Source organism: Equus caballus, chromosome 25 (assembly GCF_041296265.1).
Source record: "Equus caballus isolate H_3958 breed thoroughbred chromosome 25, TB-T2T, whole genome shotgun sequence".
In the NCBI taxonomy this organism is placed as follows: Eukaryota; Metazoa; Chordata; class Mammalia; order Perissodactyla; family Equidae; genus Equus; species Equus caballus.
Window position 1 is genome coordinate 8,153,492 of NC_091708.1, and position 24,259 is coordinate 8,177,750.

The window sequence follows — 24,259 nt, forward strand, 5'->3', positions numbered from 1 at the left end:
TCTCATTTATAAATATAGATTAAAATTGCCTAAATTAATATTAGTTATTAAATCCAGCAGTAAATTAAGGATAACATATATGCAAACCTGTTCATGTAAACCCACTCCCTCTCCTTCTTAACACTCTCCAAGGCTCTGTACTGGTTGTGAACTAAAGATAAACATCCTGTGTGTGGTTTGTGCGGCCCTCAATGGCTTGGCTATTCAGTCCTGTGCTCTCCAGTGCTCTCTCAGTTCTTGGCACTTGCCTTCCATAAAGTAGCCCAACTCAGGAGCTCCGGCTGCCTGGAGCGCAATCCTCCCATCTTCATCTGGTTTCTGCAGCCCCAGGTCTCAGCTTGCATATAGTTCTCTCAGAGTGGGGAGCCCCTATGTTGTTAGGAATAGTGTAAAATGCCCTCATCACATGCTAACATATTTGTTCATAATATCTACAAAAATATCAACAAAATACTTCCATATATTACCAACAAAAATGACTATGTACTAAATAATGTACTAATGTACTAAACTTGGAGAAGAATGTAAAACTAATAAAATGCAATTCTGATTAAAATTCTAATAGAGATTTTTTCTGGGGAAACTTGGCAAAGTCATTATAAATTTAATCTTAAAGAATGAGCATGTGTTAATTGTCCAGGGGAGAAAACTTTTAAGTATTGACAGAAAAATGTTAACTATTAAACCTCTGTGGGATCAGTGTACAATACAGAGACTGAATAACTGGACAGAGAAGAGTGTTTAGAAATAAACATCCCGCCCCCCCCCCAAAAAAAAAATCACAGTCAAAAATCATAGCATGTAAGTGAATGTTTTACATAAGAATTCAATGAAATGGAAAGATGGAATTCACAATGTGTAGATGGAGATGAAAGAAAACAGAATATGTCACCCCAAAATATACCTCTTTGACATACAAGTTATTTTGAGCTAAAAGCAATTAAGCAGCAACAAACTCAGGAAAAGTTCCCCTTTTTCATCCTAAAAGGAGGATCCCATTCTCCTTTTACTGGAGCCAGACTCTTATCAACCCAAAGACAGCGCTAGAGGAATCTGCAAAATAACTTTACTCCATTAGTTCCCTCCCACATATTTGCCTTCCCATAGTTTGCTAATGGAAGCTTCAAACTGCTTGCATTTAGGGGACAGGCTGGTGGCGCAGCAGTTAAGTGCGCACATTCCCCTTCTCCGCGGCCCAGGGTTCCCAGGTTGGGATCCCAGTTGTGGACATGGCACCGCTTGGCATGCCATGCTGTGGTAGGCATCCCACATATAAAGTGGAGGAAGATGGGCACGGATACAGCCTAGGGCCAGGCTTCCTCAGTAAAATAGAGGAGGACTGGCAGTAGTTAGCTCGGGCTAATCTTCCTCAAAAAAAAAAAAAAGGTTGCATTTGTCCTGTCATTTTTTAATAAACATATTGGTTTCTTTGAAGATGCTGCATAAGCCACAGTTCTAAGCCCCTGCTTTTTTGCTTTTTTGTTGAGGTTTCTCCTGAATGTTGTATGCTTCATGTACCCTGCATGCAGTAATAAACTGTTTTTCTTTGGTTAACCTGACTTTTTCTTACAGAGTCTCAGCTGAAAACCTAACATCGGTAGAAGTAAAGTTTTGCCTCCTCTACAGAGACAAAAGTGCAATTTAGAGGTAAAGAATAAGAGTTTTCTTTCCAATTCACAATTTTTAGACTAGCTGGTTAAAAAGCTTAAATAAAAGGAATAAATCCATTTCTAAAATAAAACTTTTATTTAGTGTTTGAATATTTTTAACAAAGAAGTATACTATTTTGTAAGAAAATAATTGTTTAAAGGATGATATCATTTAGGGTTTTCAATGTGAGGGAGTGGGCTCGTGCATTCTTATGCACTGCTGGTGTGAGTGCAAATTAAAACAATTTTCCTGGAAGTATTTGGCAATATTTATCAGATGTCTTTAAGAAACATCTACACTTTAGCTACCTTTATGAATTTATTTTAAGAAAACACATACCATGAAGATGTGATTATATGCAAAGATATTACATGAATCACTGCTCAAGAGTTTCTGCTCAATATCATTAAGGAACTTGCATATTAAAACAAGATTAATTTTCACTTTTCTATGATTGCTCATAGTTGTTGCACTAAAAATATCTAAAAGTTCCACACCTGGAGGAATTGACACAAAAATCAATAGTTCATGGGAATGAAATGTTAAGAATTCAGTTATCCAAAATACAAAATTGCTACTTTCAGGTTCCTTACTAGAGAAACTCATCACATGCTCATGGCCATGGACTATAATATTAGAAAATTTAAAAGAACTTAAATATTCATAATTATATTATGCTATCTATATAGAATGTAATAAAATGGAGTAGTAATTAACAATTTACTAAGCTAGATATATATAATATACGTATTATTGAAGTAATAGAGCATGATAATGATATGCTCATTATTATATCTTATTTTTAGTAATTTGGATGAACAAAGTGTCTATAATCTTTGAATTATATAATAGACATTGGGGCTTTAAACTAGGCACTATAAACAATGGAAATATTTATTAAAGATATGGTGCCCACTGGGTCTGGCCCCATGGCCGAGTGGTTAAGTTCGCGTGCTCCGCTGCAGGCGGCCCCGTGTTTCGTTGGTTCGAATCCTGGGCACAAGACATGGCACTGCTCATCAAACCATGCTGAGGCAGCGTCCCACATGCCACAACTAGAAGGACCCACAACGAAGAATATACAACTATGTACCGGGGGGCTTTGGGGAGAAAAAGGAAAAAAATTAAAAAATCTTAAAAAAAAAAAGATATGGTGCCCACTGACATAATTTGCACTGCTTATCAATTAGCAAAGAGACCAAAAAAGGATGTGCTACATCATAGATTATGAATAATGCCCAAACATAACCCTCTTGGAAATAATGAATCTATTAATCTCTTTGAAAGTTTGATTTGTAACAACACGGCAAATGTCACATAAGTATAAGAAAGAATTTATTGCATATACATCCACTTCTACTATCCTATATACTTACAGGAAGGAAAAATGGAAGCCAAAGTCTTTAGTGAAAAAAGAATTAATCCCTGGAAGTAACAGAAATGCTCCATATTGTATTTTTAGTTGATGCTATACCTCAGATTAATTTTGTGCAACAAATTAATTTGGGTGAATCTTAATTAACTGAATACATAATTAACAATAACTAAGTATGATAATTAATCTTTCAATGAGTAATCAAATTGGTTAATAAATTAATTTTTTGCCTGCATTTAAGAATGCGTGATTACTGGTAAAGTGTGAAAGCTGCAAGTAAGAGCAGTTTCTTTATATTCCTTTAATTCATGCATAAAATTATTAACTTTTTCTAGTGCACATATTTGAATAGATTCAGACACATTGTGTGAGTCCATGTCCAGTATAAATGTTAACTGTTTAGAGGATTCTAAACCGAGTAAAGTCTCTGTATGCAGGAAGATAGGTCATGGTGCCATGTGGCGGTAGCTGCCCCAGAGCTACATCTATGGTAGCTGAAACTTCGGTGAACTGAGATCACAGGCCGCCTACAGATGTGAAATAGAGAAACTTAGCCGTTTCTGTTTCCCTCACCAGGAAACTGAGATGTAGCAATTCTATATTTATTTTTGTGTATACTTTTTAATTTTAAAATTTGGCTCATCATTACATTGAAGGATATCTTGTGAAATAGTCAAACAAATAGGCAAAAAATATACAAAAGTCATATGAGATACATCACATCAATACTAACCAAAATGTGTGAATCTGAAGCTCTTTCAAGATAGAAGTAGCCAAATTAGAGAAAATTGGGATTACACAACAATATTTCCCAACATTGTGAGTAAATGATGTGTGGAATACTGAAAAAATATACAAAAATGATAGAAATATAATTGGTACTATATATATATATATATAAATGTGTATATATATGTAAATGTATATATATACACACATACATTTTCCAGTTTATTTTGATCAAAAATAATATGTAATTCCAAAGAGATGGATGACGGGATGTTATTGTGAATTGAAAGATTAAAGTCATGCTCATTCCTCCAAGTTTCAGTTGTTTCTATGTCATTTGACCAAGTTTTCTTAAAGAAATGCTCAAGCTTACTTTTAAGCAGTTCTCATTTCCTATTCATTCACTGTCTTCCAGTCATGACTGGAACCATGGAAAATGCAAATGAAACCACAGGGATAAACTTCATTCTTCTCGGGCTCTTTAACCACACAAACACAGACCCATCTTTTCCTCTTTCCCATAGTGCTCATGATCGTTCTCACCTTTCTGATGGGCAATGCCCTCATGATCATGCTCATCCATGAGGATCACGGGCTGCACATGCCCATGTACTTCCTGCTTAGCCAGCTCTCCCTCATGGACATGATGCTGGTCTCCACTATTGTCCCCAGAATGGCAGCCAACTATCTGATGGACAAAAGGTCCATTTCTACCCTTGGCTGTGGAGCTCAGATCTTTCTGTTTCTCACTCTGGGAGGGAGGGAGTGCTTTATCCTAGTGGCCATGGACTGTGATCACTACATGACTATATGTCATGCCCTGCACTACATCCTCATGAATCAGAAGCTCTGCTTGCACATGACTTCAGGTTCTGAGACTGCTGGGAGGGGTGGATGGGCTGATGCAGACTGGTGCCACTCTGAGCTTCCCTTACTACGACTCTTGGGAAATCAAACACTTTTTTTGTGAGGCATCATCACCCATGCATCTTGCCTGTGCAGACTATAAGCTTTTTGAGTTTTCCATGTGTATGTGCTGCATCCTGATGCTCTTGATCCCTGTATTTCTCACTTTGGCATCCTACAATCTCATTCTGGCTGCTGTGCTCCATGTGCAGGTCACTGCTGCCTGAAAGAAAGCCTTTGACACCTGCTCCTCTCACCCGGCTCTTGTAGGGCTCTTCTATGGCACCCTCATATTCATCTACAAGCAGCCCAAGTCCTACCATTCAGTGGCTCATGAAAACTGGGTTTCTGCTTTTTACAGCATCTTCACACCTTTGTTGAATCTCCTTATTTACAGTGTGAGGAATAAAGAAGTCAAGGGGGCCTTGAGAAAGTGACTGGAGAGATATTTTCTGTGATTTCAATACTGAGCATAATTCGCCAATATAGCATCACCCAAATTGGAATTAGCTAATAAAATTTATATTGTATCTATATTGCTCTCACTTTGCTAGTTTGCATTGTTTTTTCCTCATTATTATTTTACATTTGGTAAATTAACTAAAAATTATATTTGTCTCACTTTTATACTGTGTTGCATTATTTTTATTCTGAAATTTGGATCTCGTTAATAAGAGTAACTGATTGAGGTTCTGTAGCACAAGACATGCTAGATATCAATAATGCGATGTATATTATTTGCATATATAATGAAAATAACTAATTATGATAGAATGAATTGTTTAAAAAGTTCATTTTTATTTTGAAAAAAGCAATGCAGTTCTAACTTCGTATAACTTTGATCCAACAAATTTCAAATTAATAAATAAGCAGCATGAATATTAAACAGAACACTTATAAGAAAGTTGCAGTAAATATTTGGCAAAATGATTTCTAGGGGAAGATTTCTGTCAATATATGTGTCAATAGGTCTTCAAGGAGTGAAGAAAACATGCTCTTCCATAGTTTCAATAATTGTAAGATTTTGCTGCTAAAAGAATGTCAGATCCTTGAAACAGAAATGTAGGAATGAAATTTTATATTTGCTCATATTTCTCTTCTTTAAATTTAATGACTTAAATTAGAATAAAACTAGAGGCAGGATGCCAAATTATGACTTTACACATCAGTCTTAAACCTAGTTAATTCCTAGTATTCCCAAATAAAAAGATTAACAGATTGGACTATACACATTTAAATATTATTAAAATATGTATTAACCATGAAAGGAAGCAGTCAACATTTTTATTGGTGAAACAAAACTAGTAAAATATTCACATGTGGTAAAATTTACCACATAAATTAATACAGATTATATATTTATTTGCCGTACTAATTAAGATGAAAAAAATCCAAGTATTTTTTCACATGTTAAAATGAATAAATACTTATTATTAAATATTATGCAGTTAAAAAGTGATTTTAAAGCACAAAGAAAGCCGAGGGCTGAAGGTTTTAGCTTTTGGGGGATTAACTGAAAGGAGTGTATCTAACGGTTTTGGAGAAGTCTTAATACATAAATTCTGTGCAACTTTGATTTAGGGTAATTTATTTTTCAAAAAAAGGAAAAAAGACATGACACACATATTTTTATTTGAAAGAAACATCAGTTTAGAAACTAGAAAAACAAATTAAAATAGTCTTGTCAAAAATTCTTAAAATCTGAGTTTTGGTGATGTGTGAACAAGCTACCACAGCTAGTTTATTTAACTGCCATGCATCAACTTAAAATAAAGCACCGCATCTGTAGGTCTTCAAGGAGTGAAGAAAACATGCTCTTCCATAGTTTCAATAATTGTAAGATTTTGCTGCTAAAAGAATGTCAGATCCTTGAAACAGAAATGTAGGAATGAAATTTTATATTTGCTCATATTTCTCTTCTTTAAATTTAATGACTTAAATTAGAATAAAACTAGAGGCAGGATGCCAAATTATGACTTTACACATCAGTCTTAAACCTAGTTAATTCTAAATACATACACATCGGAATTGACACTATATTCCAGGTCATGTGAAACTGTATGCTTTAGACTTGAGTCATTTGATAATTATTTGTGAGAGTGTATTTTGAGTGATAAACAGATTGGAATCTATGTATTTATGAAGTATTCTGTGCTGATAGCCAGCCCTGGTGATCTGGTGATTAAGATCTAATTATCTCACTGCCATGGCGCAGATTTGTGTCCATGTCAGAGAACAACACCACCTGTCAGATGATCATCACACTGTGATGGCTGTGTTGCTGTGATGCTGAAAACTATGCCAGCCATATTTCAAGTTCAAGCAAAGTCACCCATGGTAGACAGTCTTTAGTGGAGCTTCCAGACTAAGATGGACTAAACAGAAGGAACTGGATACCCTCTTCCAATAAAATTGGCCATTAAAACCCAATGAATGCCAGCAGTCTTGTCTAATACAGAGTTGGAAGATGAGAGGATGATGCAAAAGGGTGAGGTAGGATTCTGCTCTGCTGTACAGAAATGTCACGAGGTGTCTGAATTGACTCAACAGCCATAACAACAACTATGCTGATAAATGATTACATATATTTATGTATGTAATTTTTTATATTTACAATTTATATACATAATATAATATGTAAATATATATGTATTTATATATAATTACATATATCTAACTAAGCTTATAAATGTTTTACATATATATGATATAAATATATATAAGAATTTGCATATATAATAGATATAATGCATTTATATTTCAATACATAACATATAAAACATTTATCGATATATATTACTTCATGAAAACACAAAGTCCAAATTGCAGTATATTAAAAATATACTAATTGTATAGCAGAAATAATGGACATAATTTTCACATACTTTATTTGCAATGGATGGTTAGAATTGCTTATTTAGAGGCACAGCATACATTTTAAATGCTGTTTTAGGCACTATTGAGAGTTAAGAGAAAAATGTGACATAATTTCTATTATATAAAAGCACAGTGCTATAGGGTAGTTGTGATACATTGCATTTTCCAAAGAAGGTGGCAAAATCTACCATTCCACAAATTCTAGAACACTGCAACTAATCTACTAAGAAATGAAGTATACAGCCCCTCCCTCAGAACCTGGGAAGCACTTTATGACTCCCTTTACCTTTAGTGTATGGAAGAAATGACTGTATGTGACTTCCATAATTAAATGTTGTTGACTGTCTCCTTATCTTCTAGCTTGGTTACCCTCAGACCCATTGACCACATTATGAGGAAGCTCAAGCAGCTTGTGGAGAGGCTAACATGGAGAACAATTAAGCTCTACAGAGAGGTGAGCTCTCAGAAAGCAGCTAGCACCATCTCACTGCCACGTACATGAGCCATCTTGGAAGTAAATCTCCAGTTTTCAGTTGAGCTGCCCAATTGATATCATGTAGAGCAAAAATGAACAGTCCAATAAACCCTACCAAAACAGCAGTTTCCCGAGCAAAATAAATTGGTATTTTTGTTTTAAACCATGAAGATATGGAGTGGCTTGCTATGAAACAACAGTAACTTGGACGTATTTTGGTAGTTGGAGGAGGGATGCATCCCAAACTGATACTACAATCACGTAATGTTTTCATAGAATCAGGTGCCAGACCAAGCAAAAAAGGACCTCAAAGATACTGTTAATTGAAAACCTAAGGCCTTGAGAAGACTTGCTGAGGGCTTAGAGGGAAGTTAGAAAAGTATCATTGGAATCTGCATCAAAGGGAACCATGTTTATCTAGTGAAAGAAAGTCTGTGGTAATAAGTAAGAAATTAAAGGAATCTAAAAAAGTCAACGACCTTGCTAAGAAGATTTTCAGAGGGAACATCAAAAATTCCACCTTTCTTTTCATGGCCTGTGATAGAATGTGAGAGGGTGAGATAGGCTAAAGAAAAAGATGTTAATCTGAGAACTCAGGATTTGCTGGTTTCAAAAATAAATAGTTTCTCTCATCAAAGTCTCAAAGAATGGGCTTCAGGCCACATATTAAATACATACTTGGGCTGAAAAATGACTGGTTAAGACTTCAGAATGATCTACTAATGAAATTAAAGAAGAAATCAAAAAATATCTGGAGACAAATGAAAATGATAACATGCCATGCCAATTCATATGAGATGCAGCAAAAGCTGTATAAAGAGGGAAATTCATCGCAATACAGGCACACTTTAACAAACAAGAAAAATCCCAAATAAGCAATCTCAAATTACACCGTACTGAATTAGAAAAAGAAGGACAAACAAAGCCCAAAGTCAGCAGAAGGAGATACATAATAAAAATCAGAGCAGAAATAAATGCTATTGAAACAAAAAAGGCAGTAGAAAGTAGAAAGTATGAATGAAAAAAGATCTGGTTCTTTGAGAAGATACAGAAAATTTACAAATCTCTAGCCAGACTTACATAGAAAAGAAGAGAGAAAGCTCAAATAAACAAACTCAGAAATGAAAGAGGAGAAATAATAATAGACTCCACAGAAATATAACAGATTATAAGACAATACTATGAAAAACTATATGCCAACAAAATGGATAACCTGGAGGAAATGGATGAATTCTTAGACTCTTAGTAGCTCACAAATTTGAGTCAAGAAGAAACAAACAATCTGAAGAGACCAAGCACAAGGAAAGGTATTGAAACAACAATCCACAAGAATAAAACCCCAGGACCAGATGGCTTTCCTGGGGAATTCTACCAAACTTTCAGAGAGGATTTAATACCTATACTTTCCATGCTATTCCAAAAAATTAGGGAGGATGGAACACTTACTAACACATCCTACGTGGCTAGCATCACTCTGATACGAAATGCTGACAAGGACAGTACAAAAAAGGAGAACTACAGGCCAATATCACTGATGAACATAGATGCAAAAATTATCAACAAAATTTTGGCAACTCGAATTCAGCAATACATCAAAAGGATCATACATCACAATCAAGTGGGGTTCATATCAGGGACACAGGGATGGTTCAACATCTGCAAATCAATCAACATGATACACCACATCAAAAAATCGAGGGATAAAAACAACATGATCATCTCAATAGATACAGAGGAAGCATTGACAAGACCCAACAGCCATTTTTGATAAAAACTGTGAACAAAATGGGGATAGAAGGAAATTATCTCAACATAATAAAGGACATATATGACAAACCCACAGCCATTATCATACTCAATGGGCAAAAACTGAATGCCATCCCTCTGAGAACAGGAACGAGGCAAGCATGCCCACTATCACCCACTCTTATTCAACATAGTACTAGAGGTTTTTGCCAGAGCAATTAGGCAAGAGAAAGGAATAAAAAGAATCCAAATAGGGAGTGAAGAATTCAAACTCTCATGGTTTGCAGACGACATGATGTTATATATAGAAAACCCCAAAAAATCCGATGGAAAACTAATATAAATAATTAAAAACTAAAGTAAAGTTGCAGGGTACAGAGTCAGCTAACAAAAATCAGTTGCTTTTCTATACTCCAACAATGAGCTTACAGAAAGAGAACTCAAAAATATAATTCCATTTGCAATCACAACTAAAAAGTTAAAGTACCAAGGAATAAATTTAGCCAAGGAGGTGAAAGACTTATACAAAGGAAACTCTAAGACACTAATTAGAGAAACTGATAATGAATTAAAGAGATGGAAACAGATTCCTTGCTCATGACTTGGAAAAATAAACATAGTTAAAATGTCCATACTACCCTAGGCAATCTACTGATTCAATGCAATTGCTATCAGAATCCCAATGACATTCTTCATGGAAATAGAGCAAAGAATACTAAAATACATATGGGGCAAGCTAAGACACCTAATTGCTAAGGCAATCCTGAGAAAAAAGAACAACTCGGGAGGTATCACAATCCCTGACTTCAAAATGTACTAGAAAGCCATAGTGACCAAAATGGCGTGGTACTGGTACAAAAACAGGCACACAGATCAAAGGAACAGAATTGAAAGCCGAGGAATAAAACCACACATCTATGGTCAGCTAATCTTCCACAAAGGTGCCAAGAACATACAATGGAGAGAAGATAGTCTCTTCAATAAATGGTGTTGGGAAAACTGGACAGCCACATGCAAAAACATGAAGGTTGACCACTATCTCACACCATACACAAAAATAAACTCTAAATGGATCAAAGTCTTGAAGATACATCCTGAAACTATAAAACTCCTGGAAGATATTATTGGTAGTACACTCTTTGACATTGAACTAAAAAGGATCTTTTCAAACACCATGTCATCTCAGACAAGGGAAACAAAAGAAAAAATAAACAAGTGGGAATTCATCAGACTAAAGAGCTTCTGCAAGGCAAAAGAAACTAGGATCAATACAAAGAGACAACCCATCAACTGGGAGAAAATATTTGCAAATCTTGTATCTGACAAGGGGTTAATCTCCATAATATATAAGGAACTCACACGACAGAGCAATAAGAAAGCAAACAACCTGATCAAAATGTGGGCAGAGGAAACGAACAGACATTTTTTCCAAAGAAGATATACAGACAGCCAATAAACACATGAAAAGATGCTCAACATCACTAGTCATCATGGAAATGCAAATCAAAACTTCACTAAGATACACCTTACGCCTGTTAAAGTGGATATAATCACTAAGACTAAAAAAACAAATGTTGGAGAGGGTGTGGAGAGAAGGGAACCCTCATACACTGCTGGTGGGAATGCAAACTGGTGCAGCCACTATGGTAAACAGCATGGAGACTCCTCAAAAACCTAAAAATAGAACTACCATATAACCCAGCCATTCCTTTACCGGGTATCTACCCAAACAATTTGAAATCAACAATCCAAAGTAACCTATGCACCCTTATGTTCATTGCAGCAATATTCACAATAGCCAAGACATGGTAGCAACCTAAGTGCCCATTGACCGACGATTGGATAAAGAAGAGGTGGTGTGTATATACAGTGGAATAATATTCAGCCAGAAAAAAAGACAAGTTCATCCCATCTGCAATAACATGGAAAGACCTAAAGTGAGTTATGCTAGCAAAATAATCCAGTCTGAGAAAGACAAACACCAGATGACTTCTCTCATAAGTGGAATACGAACAAGTACTTGGACAAAGAAAACAGTTCAGTGGTTACCAGGGGAAGAAGGTGGGGGTTGCGCACAGGGGGTTAAAGGGAGCACTTATGTGGTTACAGTCAAGAAATAATGTACAACTGAAATCTCACATTGATGCAAACTATTATGAACTCAATAAAAAAAATTATACCCCGTATCTTGATTTGGTACGTTACACTCCCCACTCCAAAATCACTCTATTGATGAAACCATACCCCAGATCCATAGTAAATAAGGTTAAAACAATAGATGATTGACTAAGACTTCAGAGCTTATCTTGTAGAACAGGAAAACTACATGTGAGGAAACAGTTTGCTGGCAGCCACCTTCAACTAAACATCGCACAGGTGCATTGAGGGACTACAATCACTGCTCAGTGAACTCTGGCCATCACAGGCTGAAAATCCACTGCATGTAACACACAGCACTCCTTGACCTTGCACATGCAGCCCATGAAGAGACATGAAAGAGAGACACACCAGCACAGGGGACTCTTGAAACTTCCTTTTACCCTTCTCCCAATCATGTCTCAGCCCCAATATACTCCTAGTTCTTACTCCCAGGATAAAGATCCCACTCAAAAGCCAATTTTGCAGACAGATCTGACCTTTGAATCCTGTCTCCTGGCTTGGCCATGCTGTAATAAAGCCATTTCTTTCTTCAAAAGACTTTTGCCTCCGTATCTAGCCTTTCTGTGTGCATTGAGCAAATGAAGATGCTTGTGTTTGGTCTCATAGAGACCCAAGTCATTGATCTTCTACTTATTTTTTGTATTCTTTCCACTTGTTCTCTGTGAACTGAGCAAGGATATTTAAAAATTTCATACTTTAATGAGTGGGTGTGTGACTAAATGTATATGTTGAGAATCACTTCAGAAAAGAATAGGTTTATGAATTTTCAAACATTTAGCAAAGTTGTTAGTGCTTCAAAGGAAATCTTAATAAATCAAATACGGAGTCTCTTACAAGTGACACTGGTTTATCAAAAAATAGGTGAAGTAACTATTTAAATAATATTATATGCAATTAAATGAGTTTAAATACTTGGAAATTGCAAATGAAGTCCCAAATAAATAATAATCTAAAATATATATGTACTTAAAAATAATATTGCAATCCATTTGGAAAGTGAAATCTATGTCCACAAAATAAGAACTAAGAAAACTATGATTTCAGCCTCATTATTTGACTAAAATATTAAGTCCCTGCTATTTGACAGAACACCTTTTCCCTCCATTGGCTGAGTTTATTTGTCATTATATTACCCACCCCATGTTAAATGGCCTGTTTATAGGGAATTCCTCCAGGACTACAGGTATATTTTCTTACTGTTTCTTCCCTGATATATTTCTCATCTATTTTTTGAATAGAGTATTATGTCTGGTGATTAAGAAAAGATGACCCTGGGAAGTGATGTCAGCATCATGGCAGAGTGAGCTCTTCCCTTGTACTTTGCCCTCTAAGATACAACCATAAAGACATTCCTACACCAACAGAGGACATATACACATCACAAAAGACATCTGAGATAATCACACAGCCATATGCCTTAAGGTGGTGGTGGGGCTGAATCCTCCAGAGGAAGTGTAAACTGATCCATAGGAGCTCCATGGAGAGAGACAGGCCATGGTAGTAGGAACTGTGGCAGGTGAAAAGGGCTCCCAGCCCCCGCCTGCTACGCCAGCCCCAGAATCATCTGGAGCATGGTGCAGAGCATGTGTCAGTAGTGGCAGGGAAAGTATGCAAGTGAGGAAAGTACCCCATCCCCATCGGGAACTCCAGCTGCAGAATCACCCGGAACAAGATGCAGATAGCTTGTCAGTGGTGGTGGGGAAATTGTGAAGGTGAGGAGAGTTACCCATCCCTGCCTGGCACTGCAGCCACAGAGGCATCTGGAGCACAGTGCAGAGAACATTTGGCAGTGGCAGCCTGGGAAGTGTGAAGGTGAGGAGAGGTACACAACCCCACCTGGTGCTCCAGCCCCTCTATTCCCTGGAGCACACAGTGGTAAGTGAGGGATCACTGGCTGGGGGAAAAAGAAAGTGCACTGCCTTGAAATTGCCCAGAGGTCCATACAGAGAGAGTGGGAGACCTGGGCAAGTACTTGGGAAGGAGAGTATTCTTCCCCTACCTGGTGCTGCAGATCTGCCATCAATCAGTTGCTCAGAGAGAAAAACAGTCATTGACCAGAGCTGGGCAGCGCCTGCTTGTGCCAGGCTCAGAATACAAACTACCTGAGCCCCAACTAGTAGCAATACATGGCAGCTGTGACTATATAAGCGCAGCATGAGGAAGCAAAAACCTACTCTATCAAGCAGTATGAGTAGGTACACTAAATCTCCAGACCAGCAGGAAAGTGACAAGTACCCAGAAACCAACCCTGAAGGAACAGAAATCCATATCCTAAATGACAATTCAAAACAGATATCATAAAAAAACTCAATGAGTTACAAGAAAACACAGAAAGACAAATAAACCAATTCAGGAGCTTCTTCACAAAAGAGATTGAGGGGCCGGCCTGCTGATGCAGCAGTTAAGTGCACACATTCTGCTTTGCCTGCCTGGGGTTCACCAATTTGGATCCTGCCTTTGGACATGGCACCACTTGGCAAGCCATGCTGTGGCAGGCACCCCATGTATAAAGTAGAGGAAGATGGGCATGGATGTTAGCTCAGGGCCAGTCTTCCTCAGCAAAAATGGGAGGATTGGCAGCATATGTTAGCTCAGGGCTAATCTTCCTCAAAACAAAACAAAGGAGATTGAAACCATAAGGGAGAACCAATCAGAATTGCTTGAGATGAAAACCATGATGGATGAAAAAAAAATTCTGATTACCTAAACAACAGAGCAGACAATATTAAGGAAAATCCACCAGTTAGAGGATAGTACTACAGAAATGCTTCAGAGGGAGGAGAAGTGAGAACAAAGACCAAAAAGAAAAGAAGCTCTGAGCAAAATATCTGACTCAATCAGAAAGTGCAACATAAGGATTATAGGTATTCCAGAGGGAGAAGAGAAGGAGAATGGAGCTTGTTCAAAAAAATAATATCTGAGAACTTCCCAAACCTGGGGAGGGAGCTGGAAATCCATGTGACAGAGTCCTCCAGACTCCCTAACTTTGCCAATGTAAGGAGACCCACTCCAAGGCATATAGTAGTGAAATTGGCAAAAGTCAGGGACAAAGAAAATATACTAAGGGCAGCAAGGAAGAAGAAAATGACTTACAAAGGCCCAGGGGTGCCGCAGTTAAGTTCACATGTTCTGCTTTGGCAGCCTGGGGTTTGCCATTTGGATCCTAGGATTGGATGTGGCATTGCTTGGCAAGCTATGCTGTGTAGCAAGCTATGCTATGTAGGTGTCCCACAAATAATAAAGTAGAGGAAGACCAGCATGGATGTTAGCTCAAGGCCAGTCTTCCTCAGCAAAAAGAGGAGGATTGGCAGCAGTTAGCTCAGGGCTAATCTTCCTCAAAAAAAAGAAATCCAACAATATACGGCCTCCAGGAAACACATGTCCACTCTAGAGACAAACATAGGCTCAGAGTGAAGGAATAGAAGCTAATGGCAAACAAAAGAAAGCAGGTGTCACCATACTTATATCAGACAAAGTAGACTTCACTATAAAACTGATAAAGAGAAACATAGGGGGCAGAATATAATGAAAAAAGGGACTCTCCACCAAGAAGACATAACATTTATAAACATGTATGCACCCAAAACAACAACACCAAAGTATATAAAGCAACTTTTACCAGACCTAAAATGAAATATCAATGATGAGATGGTAATAGTAGGGCACCTCAACACCCCACTGCCATCAATACATACATCATCCAGACAAAAACGTCAAGGAGATAGAGGAATTAAATGAAAAACTAGCCCAAATGAACTTAATAGATATATAGAGAGCACTCGATCCAAGAACAGCATATTTTACATTCTTCTCAAGTGCACATGGAACATTCTCAACGATAGACCATAGTTTGGGAAACAAGGCAAACCTCAATAAATTTAAGAAGATTGAAATCATATCCACTATCTTTTCCAACCATAATGCCATGAAACTAGAAATCAACTATAAGAAAAACATGGAAAAAGAACAAAACTGTGGAGACTCAACAACATGCTACTAAACAACCAATGAGTCATCGAAGAAATAAAGGGAGAAATCAAAAAATGTTTGGAGACAAATGAGAATGAAAACACACCATACCAACTTATGGGATGCAGCAGAAGTGGTCCTATGAAGGAAATTATAGTAATACAGACCACATTAACAAACAAGAAAAAGCTCAAATAAACAATCTTAAAATACACCTAACCGAATTGGAAAAAGAAGAGAAAACAAAGCCCACACGCAGCATAATGTGGGAAACAATAAAAATTTGAGCAGAAATAAATGAAATTGAAACATAGACTGTTACAAGGATCAGTGAAACAAGGAGCTGATGCTTTGAGAGGATAAACAAAATTGACAAACCCTTAGCCAGACTCACTAAGTAAAAAAGAGAGAAGGCTCAAATAAACAAAATTAGAAATGAAAGAAGAGAAATTACAATTGATACCACAGAAATCCAAAGATTATAAGAGAATATTATGAAAAACTATATGCCAACAAACTAGAGAATCTAGAAGAAATGGATAAATTCTTAGACTCTACAACCTCCCAAAACAGAATCAAGAAGAATTAGAGAATCTGAATAGACCAATCACAAGTAGAGAGATTGAAGCAGTAATCAAAAACATCTCCAAAAATTAAAGTCTAGGACCAGATAGCTTCTCTGGAGAATTCTATGAAACATTCAAAGATAATTAATTACCTATTCTTCTCAAACTAGTCCAAAAAAGTGAGGAAGACAGCAATATTCCTAACACATCCTACGAGGCCAACATCATCCTGATCCCAAAACCAGATAAGGACCACACAAAGAAGGAAAATTATAGGCCAATATCGCTGATGAACATAGATGCAAAAATCCTCAACAAACTATTGGCAACCTGAATTCAGCAATTCATTAAAAGGATCATACATCATGATCAAGTGGGAATCATACCAGGGACCCAGGGATAGTTCAACATCCAGAAATCAACGTGATAGACCACATCAAGAAATTGAGGAATAAAAACCACATGGTCATCTGCATAGATGCAGTGAAAGCATTTGACAAGATCCAACACCCGTTCATGATAAAAACTCTCAAGAAAATGGGTATAGAAGGAAAATGCGTCAACATAATAAAGGCTTTATATGACAAACCTACTGCCAACATCATATTCAATGGGGAAAAACTGAAAGCCACCCCTCTGAGAAAAGGAAGAAGACAAGGGTGCTCATTCTCACCGCTATTTTTTTTTTTTGAGGACGATTAGCCCTGAGTTAACATCCACCACCAATCTTCCTCTTTTTTGCTCAGGAAGACTGGTCCTGAGCTAACATCCATGCCCACCCTCCTCTAATTTATATGTGGGATGCCTGCCCAAAGCTTGGCTTGGCAACTGGTGCGTAGGTCTGCACCTGGGATGCAAACTAGTGGACCCAATGCTGCCAAAGCAGAATGTGCAAACCTAACTGCTGTGCCACCAGGCCGGCCCCTCTCACCACTCTTATTCAACATAGTACTGGAGGTTTTGGCCAGGGCAATTAGACAGGAAAAAGCAATAAAAGGAATCCAAATAGGCCGTGAAGAATTGAAACTCTCGCTGTTTGTAGACTACATGATTTTATATATAGAAAACCCCTAAGAATCCATTAGAAAACTATTAGAAATAGTCAACGACTACAACAAAGTTGCAGGATACAAAGTCAACCTACAAATCTGCTGCATTTCCGTACTCTAATAACAAACTAACAGGACAAGAACTCAAGAATATAACCCCATTTATAATCACAATGAAAAAAATAAAATATCTAGGAATAAATTTAACCAAGGAGATGAAATACCTATACAAGGAAAATTATAAGACATGATTGAAAGAAATAAAAAATGACATAAAGAAATGAAAGATATTCCATGTATGTAGATTGGGAGACTAAACATAGTTAAAATGTCCATTCTACCTAAAAAAATCTACAGATTCAATGCAATCCCAATCAAAATCCCAATGACATTCTTCACAGAAATAGAACAAAGAATCTGAAAATTCATACAAGGTAACGAAAGACCCCAAATAGCCAAAGCAATCCTGAGAAACAAGAACAAAGCTGGTAGCTTCACAATCCCTGACTTCAAAACATATTACAAAGCTATAGTAATCAAAACAGCATGGTACTGGTAAAAAAACAAAAAACAAAAAAAAACTGGCACACAGGTCGATAGAACAGAACTGAAAGCCCAGAAATAAAACCACATATCTATAGATAGCTAATCTTTGACAAAGAAGCCAAGAACATACAATGGAGAAAGGAAGCCTTCATCAATAAATGTTGCTGGGAAAATTGGGCAGTCACACGCAAAAGAATGAAAGTAGACCATTATCTTTCTCCATACACAAAAATAGATTCAAAATGGATCAAAGACTTGAAGGTAAGGCCTTAAACCATAAAACTTCTTGGAGAAAACTGTAGGCAGTATACACTTTGCCATCAGCCTTAAAAGGATCTTTACAAATAGCATGTCCACTCAGACAAGGAAAAGAGAAAAAATAAATTGGTGGGACTTCATCAGACCAAAAATCTTTTGAAAGGCAAATAAACCAAGATCAAAATGAAAAGAACAACACACCAACAGGGAGAAAATATTCGCAAATCGTATATCTGATAGGGGGTTAATCTCTATAATATATAAAGAACACACACAACTGAACTACAAAAAAAAAAAAGAACTCAATCAAAAAGTGGGCAGAGGATATGAACAGACATTTCTCCAAAGAATATATACAGATGGCCAATAGGCAGATGAAAAGATGCTCAACGTTACTAAACATTAGGGAGATGCAAATCAAAACTACACTTAGACACCATCTTACATCTGTTAGAATGGCTATAGTCACCAAGACAAAAAATAATAAATGTTGGAGAGGTTGTGGAGAAAAGGGAACCCTCATCCACTGCTGGTGTGAGTGCAAACTGGTGCAGTCACATTGGAAAATGGTATGGAGATTTCTCAAAAAGTTAAAAATAGAAATACTATATGACCCAGCTATCCCACTACTGGGCATTTTTCCAAAGAACTTGAAATCAATAAGACAGAAAGATTTATGCACCCCTATGTTCATTGCAGCATTATTCACTATAACCAAGGTGTGGAAGCAACCCAACTGCCCAGTAACTGATAACTGGATAAAGAAGATGTGGTATATACATGCAATGGAATATTACCAAGCCATAAAAAGACATAATTTTCACATTCACAGCCACATGGATGAGTCTTGAGGGCATGTTAAGCAAAATTAGCTAGACAGAGAAAGACAAACACTGTATGATTTCACTCATATGTGAAATATAAACAAATTTACAGACATAGAGAACAATTTAGTGGTTAGCTGGAGCATGGCAGGGAGCATGGACATAAGGAGCTCAGGGGTACATTTATATGTTGTTTGACAAATGTTAATGTACAACTGAAATTTCGCAATGTTATAAACTATTCACACCAAAATGACATTTTTAAAAAAAAGATTAACATTTAAATCAGTAGACTTTGAGTAAAACATATTGATTATCTTCCATAGTGTAGGTGGGCCTCATCCAATCAGTTGAAGGCCCTAAAAAAAAGAATGACCTCCCCAGATGTAGAGGGAATTCTGCCAGCAGAGATTCAGACTTGAGCTACAGCTCTTTGTTGGGTCTCCAGCTTGCCAGCCTGACCTACCAGATTTTGGAATTGCCAGTCTTCACAATTGCATGAGCCCATTCCTTAAACAGATTTCTCTCTCTACATATATACATCCTGTTGTCTCTGTTTCTCTGGAGAACCCTGACTAAAACACCTATGAATAACAATATATGGTTCACTCATAAGGAATCAAATACAATTGTTTAAAAGAACAACTCAAATCTGTATATTTTGATCTATAAAGACATTCGTTAAAAAAAAATTCTACCTTGCTAACTATGTGATTACATGTTTAGAGGATAAGCAAACTGAAACACACATGAGTGTCTCTATGTTGATGAGCACAGAGAATGATGTGAAGGGATATACACCAAGTTGTTGACAATCACCCTGAGGGATGGTGATGGTGGCTGTGCAGCTGTTATTGGGGTAGGGAGGGATATTCACTTTTTCTTTCCATACTTTGTTATTGTTTGATTTTAGCTTGCATCATTTCTGTCATTAAAAAGATAATAAAGTAGATAAGTATAACATGAAAAGAAAAGAAGAAAAAAAAAGATGACCCTTCAGTATCTAGTGTAAGTGTTAACACGTGTCAACTCGTAAGAATATTTCAGTATATTTGGCTCATAATGTAAACCTCTAACATTACTTTTAGCTTAAACACTGGTGTAAATATTTTCTCATTATCGGGAGATTATTAGTTCTCTCTAAACTTTTGTTTTCCCAGCTGGCCTTCACTTCTGTCTTATAACAACTTTGACACATTTTCAAGATCATTTTATCCAACAAATTTTGGTATAAAGAACAAAATTAAATTTAAACCAGGTCATATAAAATCATAAGGGACACAACAAAAGCCAATTTCAGTAAACAATGCATTAAAGTTTATGTTTAAAAAATGAGGAAATGACAAATGAATTCAATACTTAGGAAAAATTCAAATAGTTTAAATATATAGTAGCACTTAATACACATATATATAGCAGCAATAAAAATAAAATACATAGGAATAAATTTAATAAATGAGATAAAAGATTAGTACACTATAAACTAAGAGACATAGATGAAGTAAACAGAAGACAAAACTAAATGGAGAGATATTTTATGCTCATGGATTGGAAGAATGAGTATTGTTTAAATGTCATTACTGTTCAAACAAATCTACAAATTCAACGCAATCTCTATCAAAATTCTGATGTCTTTTTCACAGAAATATAAAAACAATTTTGAAATGGGTATGGAGCCACAAAAAACCCCAAGTAGCCAAAGAGATCTAGAGAAATGAAAACAAAGGTGGAGATATTACATTCCTGATTTCAAACTATATTATAAAGAAATAGTAATTAAAAATATAGTATTGGAATAAAAAGACACAAAAGTCAATGGAACAGAATAGAGAACCCAGAAATAAGCACACTGATATATGGTCAATTAAATTATGACAAAGGAGCCAGAACATGTGAGTAAAAAGATTGACTCCTCAATAAATAGTCTTGAGAAAATTCGATGACTACACACAGAAAAAACTAAATTGGATCCCCATCTTATATCACTCAAAAAATTAAGTCAAAATTTAATAAATATTTAAATATAAGACCAGAAACAGTACAACTCCTAGAAGAACACATAGGGAAAAGCCTCACTGACATTGTTCTTAACAATGATTTTTTGTTTATGACACGAAGAGTACAAGCAGCAAAGCAAAAGTCAACAAGCATATCTACATCAAAATTAAAAGCTTCTGAACAGTGAAGGAAACCACCCACAAAATGAAAAGACAACCTAACTAATGGGAGAAAATATTTGTCAATCATATATATCCACTAAGGGGGTTAATATCTAAAATATATAAAGAACTCATACAAGTAAACATTAAAAAAAATCTTAGGGGTTGGCCCCGTGGCCGAGTGGTTAAGTTCGCATGCTCCACTGCAGGCGGCCCAGTGTTTCGTTGGTTCGAATCCTGGGCGTGGACATGGCACTGCTCATCAAACCATGCTGAGGCAGCATCTCACATGCCAAAACTAGAAGGATCCACAACGAAGAATATACAACTATGTACCAGGGGGCTTTGGGGAGAAAAAGGAAAAAATAAAATCTTAAAAAATAAATATCTGATTAAAAATGGGTAGATTACCTGAATAGACATTTTTACAAAGAAAACATCCAAATGGCCAACAGGTATATGAAAATGTGCTCCACATCAGTAATCATCAGGCAAATGATAGTGAAACCAACATGACACATCTCCTCACACCTGTTAGAATGGCTACTATCAAAAATACAAAGAAAACAAGTGCTGGCAATGATGTGGAAAATCAGAACACTTGTACACTCTTGGTGTGAATGCAAAATTGAATGTAGAATATATATAAATCCTTCCATTTGTGAAAACATGAATGGACTTTGAGGGCATTGTGCTACGTGAAATAAGTCAGACAGAGAAAGACAAATAATGCATGGTCTCACTCAAATGTGGAATTAAAAAAAGAACTTCATAGATACAGAGAACAGTTTGGTTGTTTCGAGAGGTGGGGGTGGGGGTGGGGAAAATGGGTACGAGTAGTCAAAAGTTACAAAACTCCAGTTATAAGATAAATGAGTTCTGAGGATATCATGTACAGCATGGTGTCCAAGTTAACAACAACATATTGTATATTTGAAAGTTGCCTTAAGAGAGTTGATCTTAAAAGTTTTCATCACAAGAAAAAACTGTGATTGAGACATTAGATTAATTTTGTACTTTCCACATTACTGCATTAGAAAGTTACTAAATTTTCCAATACTACATAACAAAGTTTACACTTACTTCAGTTCCAACAAGATTTTTCTCAGGTTCTTACAAGCCCATACTGGCAGTTTTATCCAACACCATGAGATTGCTATTGATAATTCATCAGATATATTACATTTTCACTCACAGGCACCTCAAAGCCTGCAATTTACTATCGAGGACATGCTCACATTTTAACTTTTTGTTGTAATGCCATGATCCCACTACCAGGTACTGAATCTTTTCCAAATATAAACTCATACTTAATGAATGTCTTCAAACATTTTAGGATTTCCGTTTATTATCTTAGATTTTATGAGGATCAGGAAACCAGGAGCAGCTTATCTGAGTGCACCTGTCTCAAGATATCTTATGGGTTTACAATCAAGTTGTCAGCTGCATTCTTATCTGAAGCCTCTAGTGGAGTAACCTGAGGGATTTACTCCTGAGTTCACTCACATGGTTGTTGTCAGGTACCAGGACCTTGCTACATGGCACTGTACACAGGGCTGCCTCACATCACGGCAGCAGGTTGTATCAGGACCAGGCCCCACTTAAGGGAGGGGATAACACAAGGGCATAAATAGGAATACATGAGGATCATCAGGGGACATATGAGATTTTGCGTAGTGTATCTTCCTTCCTGAAGGAAATTTCAGCCAAAGTATAGTTTTAAAAAATTTCAAGAGACTGAATAATGTGCAATGAAGGATAAAGATCCCTGAGAGACAGAAAACAGATGAGGTAAGTCCCACAGTTCCCTGAGCTTACTGTCTCCAGCAGCTTTTTAGGCTGTGGCACAGGTAAGTGGAACCTTGGCAGAGTCCACTAAAATCACGAGTTGAGGAGATGGACATGGCATTCTGGGGAGACTAAGTTGGCTATCTTTGCAGGATAAAATCCAAAATAGTAGTAGTCTACAAAGAAAGAAACCTGAAAATCTGCAAAGAATTGCCCTCAAGTTTTCAGCAGAGCACTGTCCTGCATGTGCATGGGAGGAAACTGCCAAAGGCCCATAAAAGTACTATCTAAAAGGATTAAAGGGAATAGTGTCAGATGCTCACATAGGGGAGAACCATGGCTGTACCTAACAATTAGAACGGAATACCTCAGAGTTCAGAAAACAATGGGTAGAGTATTCAGGAGAGATTTGCCTCAGGAAAAACACTGTTCCAGTCTTGCCCATAAATCTTAAAGGAAGGTCTTAAAGCAATAAAGTGATTCCAAACAACTAAACTGTGAATTTGAACAATGCTTGGATATATTTATAGGAATGTAAAATAACCAAACTAAAAAGGTAAAATTAACAATATCTGGAATCTGATCAAGGAGGACCAGTCAGGCAACCAGCAGGAAAATTCAACACACAATGAGGAGAAAAAACAATCAGTAAAAACGACTTAAGACAGAAGCAGATAATACAGATAGAAGGCAAGAAATCAGAAACAATTGTATTAACTATTTTTCATATGTTCAAAATGCTAAGTAGAGGTATGAAGGATATAAAGAACCCAAATTAAACTTCTAAAAATAAAAAATATACAATCATGTAAGACGAAAATTACATGAGATGGTATTAATGACAGACTAGACATAGTAAATAAGAAAGATGGTGAACTTGAAGATGTAGCAATAGAAAATATCCAAAATGAGGTTCAGAAAGAAAATGGGAACAGTGAGTTGGAGGACATGTGAAAACGGTGATCAATACATGTAATTGATGTATCCAAGAAAGAAAATTTAGTGTGGACAGGAATAAATATCTGAAGTTATAATGGCCATTTTATTTTCAAAGTTTAAAAAAACCCTATAAAGCCACAAATCCAAGAAGTTCAACAATCCTCAAGCACAAGGAACATGAAGAAAATTATGTCAGAGTTGACCAAATAAAATTGATTTAAAATCAGTGTTAAAGAGAAAATA

The 24,259-nt window shown here is 36.5% G+C and overlaps 1 long non-coding RNA gene across 1 annotated transcript; it reads left to right on the plus strand.

The window, feature by feature from the left end:
* The first annotated feature begins 1,562 nt into the window (after positions 1 to 1,562).
* On the plus strand, positions 1,563 to 8,156 carry LOC111771963 (uncharacterized). Its single transcript, XR_011432360.1, has 2 exons — positions 1,563 to 1,647; positions 7,898 to 8,156. It is a non-coding gene; the product is annotated as an uncharacterized lncRNA (long non-coding RNA).
* The last annotated feature ends 16,103 nt before the right edge of the window (positions 8,157 to 24,259 follow it).